At 36.7% G+C, this 12,400-nt stretch overlaps 1 protein-coding gene across 2 annotated transcripts in view; it reads right to left on the bottom strand.

Moving 5' to 3' along the window:
- Positions 1-6,472: 6,472 nt before the first annotated feature.
- LOC149222226 (PHAF1 protein At3g51130-like) overlaps positions 6,473-12,400 on the bottom strand; it is a 377,477-nt gene continuing 371,549 nt past the window's right edge. For both annotated transcript variants that reach the window (XM_089385320.1, XM_089385319.1), the window contains one exon: positions 6,473-6,791. The gene's annotated coding sequence lies outside the window, so the exon portion shown is untranslated. The remainder of the gene's footprint in view (positions 6,792-12,400) is intronic.

The raw sequence follows: 12,400 nt of genomic DNA, 5'->3' as shown, positions 1-12,400 counted from the left end.
TATGTTTGCACAAATCCCTGGAGGAGATGTGTAGATCACAAAGGTTTTGCATGAATTAGATCATAAATCAAATCATGTCAACTTCATGTCCCTCCAGGTTTCCAAATCAAGGTGTCAAATTCCACAATAAAATCGCAAAAGACATTAAATTCTTAGGGGCTTAGAAAGCCAATCTAGATAGATCTCTATGGGAAGATAATAGTGTTGTTGGAATTGCTAAGGCCACCTCTTCATTTCTTGTTGTCTACAAGATAACTACAAGCACAATGTTATGCAATCTAGGCAAGAGAAATTTCAAATCCCAACCAAATCTCGTTGGGGGAGAGAATGTTGATTATTGTTTCAATGGGTGTATGAAAAGAGAGATTTCACACAAACAATGGCAATGGAAGAGTCTCTAAGCTCCCCCAACTCGAAAATTATGATCACCCTCTCATTGAAGGATGGGACAACATATCTATTCAAGGCTTCTTAGTGGCTTGTCCCCTTTAATTTGGTTGACCAAATAGAACACAAATATGTGAGTAGATGGTGAGAACAAGCTACCAAACACACCATCAAATAAATCAAGCTACCAAATCACACTAAACACGAGATTATTACAAGCAGATTTGCGAAGGAACACCTCAATCTACAAATTGTGAGAGAAATTGATGTGATATACAATCAAGAATTCAAAAATAACATGAGAAACAACTACAATACCATATTAAACTAGATCAAAAAAATCTATAACCTCTTTATTGTCATTGTACATCCCAACTATTATAAATCTATAAATTTTTGTAGGAAGTGCAACTTCTTTGTATGATTGTTGGCTCCTCATTTCAGCTTAGAGTTTATCTCCTATGTATACTACAATAAATCCTAAATTCCACACATTGCATGAAAAACTACCTTGAAGACATCCAATTCTTAGGACAAAAGGAGCTCTAATAAAATGTTGAGAACTAACAAAAGTAACAAAAAAAAATATGAAAATGGAAAAATGACAATTGTTTCAAACAATATTTGCCACTTTGCATTGATTTCATGATATCAATTTATAATACATGAAATTGACCACTTCTAAATCTAAATCTTACTGACACCTCATTAGTGGAACATGAGAACTCCTCGTCAACTTAATAAGAATAAAAACTCATAAGTACGCAATCTTGGACTTTGTGATCTCATCTAGGAACTCTTAGTATATCATTATATTGATACCATGAACAAAATGTAATTAAAATACATTTTTAAAAATAATTTGTACATTAGTAATATAAATATATTCAAACACATTAATTAAAATATAAAAATTAATATTATTATAAAATAATATTTCATCTTTAATCATTGATTGAAAATTTAAAAACACAACACATCAATCCAAAAAAATAATAAATAACATCTGCAAGAATTTGACAATAAAACATTTCAATTCATTCTATTCATTTGTTCAAGTTTTTTACTTTTTTAGTACATTTAAATTATTGTTATATTTTGGGGTATATGTGAAGGTTTTTTATACATTAATATGCATTGATAATTGTTCAAGTTTGTCATACCTTTTAGTGCATTTAAATTATTGTTATATTGAGGTGTATATGTGAAGGTTTTTACACATTAATATGCATTTATAATTGTTATTTCTTTGTGTTCCATTTAAACAAATGCATTAGTGCATGATCAATGCTATTGTATTGTGCACAAAATTATGGTACAAATCAGATTCATTATAAATATGTGAATGCATAAATGCTAATCACTTTCGTAAACACGCAATGTTACTTAAGTACAACATCAACATTGTTTCATTTAACAATACTATTATCATTTTTATTATGAATACTTCATTGTGTACAACAATATATACACACCAATATTCAATTATATATAAAACATTGGTGCTATAGAATTGCACTGAAAGTGCTTTACAACCCAGTATGGAAGAAATGTTGTAGTGTCTGTGAATGAGTGTAAACATTTAAATGTTGGCTCAAAATGGGAGAGATGTAGATGTTGTAGTGGTTGTAAATGTGTAAACATTTAAATGTCAACTTAATATGGGATAGATGTTGTAATATCCGTAAAATGAAGCATTACATCAAATAATAATAATAATACTAATAAGATATCATTTTTGGGATTCAACTGCGTTAAGTAAGTCATTCAAACGTATGACCATTTCCATGAGAGGTAGTCGTAACTAACTAATTTCTCATGATTTTTGAATAGTTCACTTAGCACTCATTGCATCGGGTGATGCTCACAGGGGTGAAGAAGTGGGATTGAAACTAGTGAAAGGTGGAGAACGAATCACATAGCATCAATCATCACTTCCGGGGCTTGCACCCGGTAACCAGGACTTCCCAGGAGGTCACCCATCCCAGAACTCCTCTGGCTCAAGCGCGCTTAACTGTGAGAGTTTTCCCCACAATCAAGCCCACTTAGCTTGCTACCCCATTTGCAAAACCTTAGCAAGTATTGTGCCTCATGAACCATTCAAGTAGAGATCCCTTGACTCTTTTTGAATTTAAGTATGGGGGATTTACGCAGTGCATTATATTAGATATCATTTTTGGATTCAACTGCGTTAAGTAAGTCATTCAAACGTATGACCATTTCCATGAGAGGTAGTCGTAACTAACTAATTTCTCATGATTTTTGAATAGTTCACTTAGCACTCATTGCATGGTGATGCTCACAGGGTGAAGAAGTGGGATTGAAACTAGTGAAATGTGGAGAACGAATCACATAGCATCAATCATCACTTCCGGGCTTGCACCCGGTAACCAGGACTTCCCAGGAGGTCACCCATCCCAGAACTCCTCTGGCTCAAGCGCGCTTAACTGTGGAGTTTTCCCCACAATCAAGCCCACTTAGCTTGCTACCCCATTTGCAAAACCTTAGCAAGTATTGTGCCTCATGAACCATTCAAGTAGAGATCCCTTGACTCTTTTTGAATTTAAGTATGGGGGATTTACGCAATGCATTATATTAGATATCATTTTGGGATTCAACTGCGTTAAGTAAGTCATCAAAATCATGAGAAATTAGTTAGTTACGACTACCTCTCATGGAAATGGTCATACGTTTGAATGACTTACTTAACGCAGTTGAATCCCAAAAATGATATCTAATATAATGCACTGCGTAAATCCCCCATACTTAAATTCAAAAAGAGTCAAGGGATCTCTACTTGAATGGTTCATGAGGCACAATCTTGCTAAGTTTTGCAAATGGGGTAGCAAGCTAAGTGGGCTTGATTGTGGGGAAAACTCCACAGTTTAAGCGCGCTTGAGCCAGAGGAGTTCTGGGATGGGTGACCTCTGGGAAGTCCTAGTTACCGGGTGCAAGCCCCGGAAGTGTGATTGATGCTATGTGATTCGTTCTCCACATTTCACTAGTTTCAATCCAACTCTTCACCCCTGTGAGCATCACCCGATGCAATGAGTGCTAAGTGAACTATTCAAAATCATGAGAAATTAGTTTAGTTACGACTACTCTCATGGAAATGGTCATACGTTTGAATGACTTACTTAACGCAGTTGAATCCCCCAAAAATGATATCTAATATAATGCAATGCGTAAATCCCCCATACTTAAATTCAAAAAGATGTCAAGGGATCTCTACTTGAATGGTTCATGAGGCACAATACTTGCTAAGGTTTTGCAAATGGGGGGTAGCAAGCTAAGTGGGCTTGATTGATTGTGGGAAAACTCCACAGTTAAAGCGCGCTCGAGCCAGAGGAGTTCTGGGATGGGTGACCTCCTGGGAAGTCCTGGTTACCGGTGCAAGCCCCAGAAGTGATGATTGATGCTATGTGATTCGTTCTCATTTCACTAGTTTCAATCCCATCTTCACCCCTGTGAGCATCATCCGATGCATGAGTGCTAAGTGAAACTATTCAAAAACATGAAAAAATTAGTTAGTTACGACTACCTCTCATGGAAATGGTCATACGTTTGAATGACTTACTTAACGCAGTTGAATCCCAAAAATGATATCTAATATAATGCACTGCGTAAATCCCCCATACTTAAATTCAAAAAGAGTCAAGGGATCTCTACTTGAATGGTTCATGAGGCACAATACTTGCTAAGGTTTTGCAAATGGGGTAGCAAGCTAAGTGGGCTTGATTGTGGGGAAAACTCCACAGTTTAAGCGCGCTTGAGCCAGAGGAGTTTGGATGGGTGACCTCCTGGGAAGTCCTGGTTACCGGGTGCAAGCCCCGGAAGTGATGATTGATGCTATGTGATTCGTTCTCCACATTTCACTAGTTTCAATCCCACTTCTTCACCCCTGTGAGCATCACCGATGCAATGAGTGCTAAGTGAACTATTCAAAAATCATGAGAAATTAGTTAGTTACGACTACCTTTTGGAAATGGTCATACGTTTGAATGACTTACTTAACGCAGTTGAATCCCAAAAATGATATCTAATATAATGCACTGCGTAAATCCCCATACTTAAATTCAAAAAGAGTCAAGGGATCTCTACTTGAATGGTTCATGAGGCACAATACTTGCTAAGGTTTTGCAAATGGGGTAGCAAGCTTAGTGGGCTTGATTGTGTGGGAAAACTCCACAGTTAAGCGCGCTTGAGCCAGAGGAGTTCTGGGTGGGTGACTCCTGGGAAGTCCTGGTTAAGGGTGCAAGCCCCGGAAGTGATGATTGATGCTATGTGATTCGTTCTCCACATTTCACTAGTTTCAATCCCACTTCTTCACCCCTGTGAGCATCACCCGATGCAAATGAGTGCTAAGTGAACTATTCAAAAATCATGAGAAATTAGTTAGTTACGACTACCTCTCATGGAAATGGTCATACGTTTGAATGACTTACTTAACGCAGTTGAATCCCAAAAATGATATCTAATATAATGCACTGCGTAAATCCCCCATACTTAAATACTAATAAGCATAAAGTGTACTTAATTAAAAAAGTAATAATAATAATAATAGTAAATCAATTCAATTCAATTTTTTTATATTGTAATTTCATTTTTATTAATAAAATTTTAATCTAGGAAAAAATTATAATATAGATATCACATTAAAATAAATTTAAATGATAACAATTCACATTTTAAAACATATAATTAATAAATACATAATAAATTTAATAAACTCAATTAATAAATTTCTAATTAAAATTAAAATTTTCAGTTGAGGTTATCTCACATGGTTTTTATCTCCTCCACCTAGGTTCAATTCCCTACCAATGGCATGATGATCAGAAATATTGAGAAAGAAAGAAAACTCATATTCAGAATTAATATATTTTAGAATTTCATATTTAAATTTAATTAATAAACATATAAAAATTAAAACTATATGTATTAAATTAAAGAAATTATAAAACATACAATTATATGTATTATCAAAATTTTTAATAAAATTGAAAATAAGAATATTCCTATATAGAGAAATGTAAATGTTATATAATATAAATTATATTATTAAGAATTAACATAGATTCATCTTAACTGGGGATCTCTATCAAATGTAAAAGGGATAAAATCTTTTCTCAAATTCGGTATTCAAAAGAATGTTTGCATCCTAAGAGATTTGATCCCTCTTGGCATTTGGTAAAATCCATGACAATGGGATTTTTGAGTCAAAGTTTCGAGCCAGAAAATATGACTTATCATCAAACATTGATGAGAAATATAATCAAGACCAAAAAATAAATAATTTATTTGGTCTTTATCAGATTTCTCACGATGAGCCACACGTGTTAGCTCAAAACATAGACTCAAAAAACTCATTATGATAGATCTACAAAAATCTATTGAAAATTTTAATATTCTTATAAAAATTAATTCATTCTTAATCCACTCAACTTTAATGCATGAGTGAGTTCATAAATTTCTTTTATAAAATCCTATAATAGATTTATAGATTCCTATACCATTTTCATACAAAAATAAATAATAACCAGGATTTTGTTTATTTTACCAAAATACCACTAAGATTTTGTTTATTTTACAACATGATACAGCAACAATAGAAATCTTTAAAATGTCCAATGGAAGAATTAGAGATCAGTCTCTGAAATAAATAACCCAATTAAAATAATCTTAGATTGGTTCTTTTATAAGCTTCTCTAGAATACAGTAAAACATTACAAAAAGCTTATTTTGTTTATTTTACCAAAATACCACTAAGATTTTGTTTATTTTACAACATGATACAGCAACAATAGAAATCTTTAAAATGTCCAATGGAAGAACTAGAGATCAGTCTCTGAAATAAATGACCCAATTAAAATAATGTTAGATTGGTTCTTTTATAAGCTTCTCTAGAATACAGTAAAACATTACAAAAAGCTTATCTCCATTATAAAGATTAATGGACCATGATTGCATTTTGGTTCAAAGACTTAAAATTTGAGATTGTCCTTTTATGTAGAATATCAGGAGAGGCCAGGTTAATCTCCATTACCAAGAATAACAGAACACAATTGTATTTTCATCCAGAGACTTGAAATTGAAATTTGAGATTGCCCACCTCAATAATTTTCAAATTGGGAATATATTTAGAAAACATGTGGTCTAACCAGCAAAAAAGATAAAAATAATACTAATAAATTATTTTCAAATTGGGAATATATTCAAAAACATATAGTCTAACCGGCATAAAATATGAAAATAATACTAATAAATTACATTAAATGAAAATCCTTTACATAATTTCATAAGCATCAAAAGCAAACATCAGGACTCCACGCTCATAACGACATTCGTCGGACAAGATACATGTCCAAGTTCCAGACATTGGGTATTCCATGTCTAGCAGTCACCTGAAAATGTGAGATATATGATTCGAACAAAACAGACAAATTTAGTACCATAACCAAAAAAAAAAAAATGATTTTAAAACACCCGACATCAGTACCAATTAATCAAATGATTTTCTCTAATACGACGTGGTTTCGCAAAGAATAGAACCACCTGATGATTCCAACCACATGAAAGCTGACCAGTATAGAAAAGCATATGTACAGAAACTAATGATATGGAAGGAAACTGCAAAACAAATGATCAATTGAATACTTAAGATTGATGAATAGAAGCGAAATAAATCGATCCACCTTATTGGAGAGAACAGGAATTAGCAGACTCGTGAAATATCATCACAGGTTCCTTGAACACAATTGTGGTCACTATAATCTCACTCGAAGGAGTAAACTGTAGATATTTGGGTGAATATACAAGCGATGGACTTGCACATCAAGATAGTAGGAGAGTAACTATCCTATTCACTTCAATACGAAATTAAAACAGTAGTATCGCCTGCAATGTAAAAGTTTTTACAACATCACCAGCACTTTCGCTGAAGATGAAAATGATGATGATCGGTAATATCCACTCAGATCAAGTATGGTTTATTGCATCTTAAGAAAAAAAGAAGTAACGAATTAAATGGCTTGCTTTAGAATTTTATTTCTATATCTCCAGAACAAAAAATAACAAAAAAAAACTGAGAGAACTTTTCATAAACCTCTGTATTTTTTATGATTTAGAAGGTCGAGAAGGTCAGTATTATTATAAACGTTTTAATAAAAAACAAAAGTATCACTACAACTTCCCAAAAGGTCACCCATCCCAATGCTGCTTTCACCCACGCCCACTTAACAGCAGAGTTCTGATAGGACCAGTGCATTAACACTGGTGTAATAAATTTGCTCCTATTTCTAACTATACAAATGGTTCTTAGAACTTCAACAGAGAAAACACCCAAAAAAAATTGCATGGACCATATACAACCCACACCTATAATCCACAGTTAAAGGGTTGAAAGTGACAAGGCTAAATAACACCATGCAAAAAGTACATGGATGACATAATGATGGGGCCAGCCCACGTGGTCCCGCCGTTGACGTGCTGAGGTGTAAACGACCGTAGTGAATAAAATATTATTGTGGTTCTGTTGGATATTGTGTTGGTTGATTTGCAATCGGCGCCGTATGGATTTCGTTTTATGAGAGTTTGTACCAGTGTTTTACGACTCCGACCAGGACTCCGACTCGGCCGAGGATCGACTCCGACTCCGACTCCGAATCGGTAATGACTCGGCCTAGTCGATTTCAATGACTCGGTCGTTGTAAAAAATACATTAAATATTTATTTTTTTTATAAAAAAACATAATTTTAAATATTTTAAACATAATTTTAAAGATTTTCATTCATGTTTTCAAACACATAGCATTATAATATAGATGGAAGACAACATATGATCAAAGTAGGCTCATGGAGCTTCAATTTCCAAGAGGTGAAATACCTAAACCTTCCATCTCTTCCACGGAAGGTCACAAACTTGGTATCTAGAGATTTACCATTGATCCTCTATGCAATGATTAAAGTCATTCAAAAATTCAAACCACAACTGGCACTCAGACACAAATGACCTAAAAACCAGGTCAAGTCAAGACATATGTGGTCTGACCCACAGACCACTGTCAACTGGACACTCTCCAGTAGAATGCCAAAGTTGTCCATTTCAGCTCTTTTTCTGTTTTTGTGAAGGGATTTTTGATTGGTGAGACCAAACTCCAACAAGCAGCTAGGACACAACTACAACATACCTCTACTACTTTTAGGGTAAACTAAATACTGCAGATTTTCAACAGCAATAGCATCTTAGGCACATTTTGTGATTTTTGTTGAACTAATTTGGGGAGCTAGGGCACAAATTTGCACTTCTCAGGCTGTTTTCACCAGCTAGCTATTAAGGCAAAACTTTATGATCTGATTTTCAAAGAATCAAGCTTCATCTTGTCACTTCTATGGCAGCTAGAGCACACTTTCAGACCTGATTTTTCACCAGAAAGCACAGCTATAGAACACTTTAAGCATATTTTCAGCGTTGGTTTCTTCACAACCAAGTTTTTCATTGCTAGGGCAGCATTTTTGTTAAGTTTCCGAGATCATTTTGAGTTGAAATAACTCATTTTCAGATCCAATATTCTGAGCAGGAGAAGGGCTTTCAGCTGGCCCTCAGTCCTGATATATTTCGAAAATATCAACTTCAGATTTGACATTTCTCAGACATGGCTCGTAAGATTTATAATTATCATTTTCCCATTATTGCTTCATACCATGGTTCATGGCATACTTTATGCATTGTGTACTTCATAATAAAATTACAGACATCCAAACAGATTAATTTCACACCACAAATCCAAAAAAAAGTGAATAAAATTTATTTTTTATGCTGCCCAGCCGTTTTCCAATGACTAGGCCTGGTCAATACGGACTCGGCCTGGTTGACCGAGTCAACTATGACTCGGCCTGGTCATTGGATGACTAGGCCTAGTCATAGTTGACTCGGCCAACCTAGCCGGTTACTTGGCCTGGTCGTAATTTTTTTTATCGGCTCGGTTTGACCAGGCCGTTTCCGAGTCAACTCGGCCTGGTTGTAAAACAATGGTTTGTACCTTAATACCCTGCCCTTTGAACACCTGTCCCTCCTCGGGATCCCACGAATCCGTTCAGGTTTTGGGGTTTTTACCCTTTCGCGCTCACCTCATTCTCGTTGTCTCGCTTGGTCTTTCGCTCTACAAGCTCTGTAACTTGGCGGTTTATTTGTTTTGTATGCGGATTCCTGTAACTTGTTTGCTCGGTTCGTCGGTTATGGCTCCTGGTTACCCTCTCGGCTTCGGTCGTTGGTATCTGGTCTGATATGACTCTGTTCCTCCGGCGTTTTATGAATACTTTGGTAAGTTTGAATGGCACTATTCCTCGGCTTGCATGTCGAACACTACTGTGATTTGAGGTTTCGTTTTTCTTTAGAGGGTCTCCGTCTCTGTGTATGCTGTTTGTATCCTGTGAGTGATTTCAATTTTTCTCTGTTGAAAACTTCCGCCCCTGTGGCTGCTGTTTGCTTCCAGAGAGGGTTTAAGCTATACGGTGGTTGTATAATGTTTGTTGTTTATTCCAACACTGGTTCAGCTTCTCTTCACGGTCCTTGGCAATTCGATGCCGACGTCTTCAGTTGGAATCTCTGCGTGCTCATTCGGTAAGTTCTTGGGTTCTATGCCGGAATTTTTGTATCCTTCTTTACCTGTACCTGATGTAGTGGCTCCTTCGTGAGCAGGGGTCTTCTCGGGGTCGGCTGAAGGCTATGGTTCACCGAACAGGTAGGGTGCCATTACCTTCTGTTTGCTTGTCCCTTTCAAACTTTCTTTAATTCGGTTAATGCTGTTGCTTAGTCTAACCACTCCTATGCATGCTCTTGCAGGTGTGAATGTTCGTGGATTCCGGTGTTTGAGCTTTCGGCGGTTCGGGCAGACACGGGTAGTTTCCTATGATGTTTGGCAGCTTGTTTTAGGGGTGTTTCAACTTTACTTGTTGAACCTGGTTCCTGGTCTTAGACTGCTCTCTGTCTGTACTTGATTCTTCTTTAGCCGCTGGGCACGACGTGGGTTATGATTCTGAGTCTTGCGGAAAGTTGGTTCCTTGTTTACTGTAGAGGTTAATGTCTTTTGACTGTGGTTTTAGTTCAGGCCTCTATTTCAGACAGTATGTAAAAAAAAACTTATATTGAAATGTTTTTCTGGCTGACTGTGCAATGTATTCATATGAATTTAATTTTTGATGAATAGTTAAGACTCATGTTGTTTTTCCCACATACCTGTTACGAGGTCTTTCTTTAATGGTCTGGTTGTATGGACTTTTGCTATTGCTTGTCGTTCAACTGGTTATTCTTCCCTCTGGGCTTGGACCCTGTAGCAACACGTTCAGCAGTCTTGTATAATACTCTACTAGCGCAATTACACAATTTCTGAGGACACGTTAGGAATATATGTGTGCACAGAATGTTTTTTATTATTATCTCTGTTCTTTTTCATACAAAGTCGAACCCCTGTAATGGTTTGTTTCACCCATTTTATAACACTGTCTACAAACAGTTTTGTAACTGCTGTTAGTTGTGTTGTTGGTTATATCAGTTATTTCATATACGGGCTTTTCCATAGCTAGTTAGTACATTCTGTTTTACATGCATTCACAACCGTAATATAGCTGTTCGGGAAACAAAGAATTCTGCCTAATCACTACTGCTCCTAATTAAAATTAAAAATCATAACAGTATTTTTTTTTGGCAATTTAAAGAGTAAAGTAAAATAAAAAAAAAACAAAGACAGATCTACTGTCCATCCAACGAACTGTGTCCTCTGTCCTTTTCGGAAACCACTGCCCTGTTAGCCAGATGCTCCTGCATCAGGCTTCCGGGGTAAAAGAAATTCATGGCTTCGTTCCATGAGTTCCTCTACCGAATAGCCAGCCTTCTGTATCTGCGTTGCGTCGAGCCATGAGCTGTCCTCCATTGGACGGTCTCTCCACTTGACGAGGTAACGTAGATATTCTTTCCTACGTGTCTTCTTGGCTACCTGAGTACTGAGGATCCCTTCAATCTCATGGGACTGAGCCGAAGGCAATTGTTTCTTCCAAGAACCGTCTCCAAATTGGGTGTCCCGTTCTGGCTGTACCACACTATCATCCTCTGCTTGGGCATTATATGGGAACAGGTCTGCCACATTGAAAATAGGTGATATGCCTATGTCAGGTGGCAGCTGAATCTCGTAAGCGTTGGCTGAAAATTTTCGTAGGATCTTGAATGGACCAATTTTCTTATATTTTAACTTATTATATGTGCCCTTAGGAAACCGTTCCCGGCGCAAGTGCGCAAGGACCTCATCTCCAACATTAAAATGCACCTCTTGTCGCTTTGAATCTGCATGCTGCTTGTATTTCTGTATGCTGTCCTGCAACCTTACTTTAACTTTTTCATGAAGTTCGCTCATTGCTTCAACAAAGTCTTCCCCATCCGCGCTTCTCCGTTCCAGCTTTCCCAAATCTCGCAGTTCATGTATTCCCCGAGGATGCATGCCATACAAAATCTGAAATGGGCTGTGTCCGGTGCTACGATTGGGCGAATCGTTATAAGCGAATTCTGCCTGGGCAAGAGCTCGATCCCATAATCGTGAATTTTCTCCAGTCAAACTCCGTAATAAATTCCCCAAGCTCCTGTTCACCACTTCCGTTTGTCCATCAGTCTGCGGATGATACGCAGAGCTGAAATTCAGTTGCGTGCCCAACTTTTTCCACAGGGTGCGCCAAAAGTGTCCTGTGAATTTTACATCCCTGTCTGAAATGATAGTTCTGGGTAGGCCATGTAATCTAACAACCTCCGTGAAAAACAGGTGTGCCACATACGTGGCGTCACTAGTTTTCCGGCAAGGAATAAAATGAGCCATTTTTGAAAATCTGTCTACCACCACCATTACTGAATCATATCCCCGCTACGTTCTAGGCAGTCCTAGGAAAAAGTCAATGCTGACTGAGTCCCATGGTCTGCTTGGAACAGGTAGTGGTGTGTAAAGTCCAGTATTCTGACTGTGTCCTTTCG

Source organism: Pinus tabuliformis, chromosome Q (assembly GCF_031772625.1).
Source record: "Pinus tabuliformis cultivar Carrire ecotype Pingquan chromosome Q, CPIR1, whole genome shotgun sequence".
Taxonomy (NCBI): Eukaryota; Viridiplantae; Streptophyta; class Pinopsida; order Pinales; family Pinaceae; genus Pinus; species Pinus tabuliformis.
The sequence above is the reverse complement of the archived record's forward strand: the minus strand, read 5'-3'. Positions and strand labels throughout refer to the sequence as shown.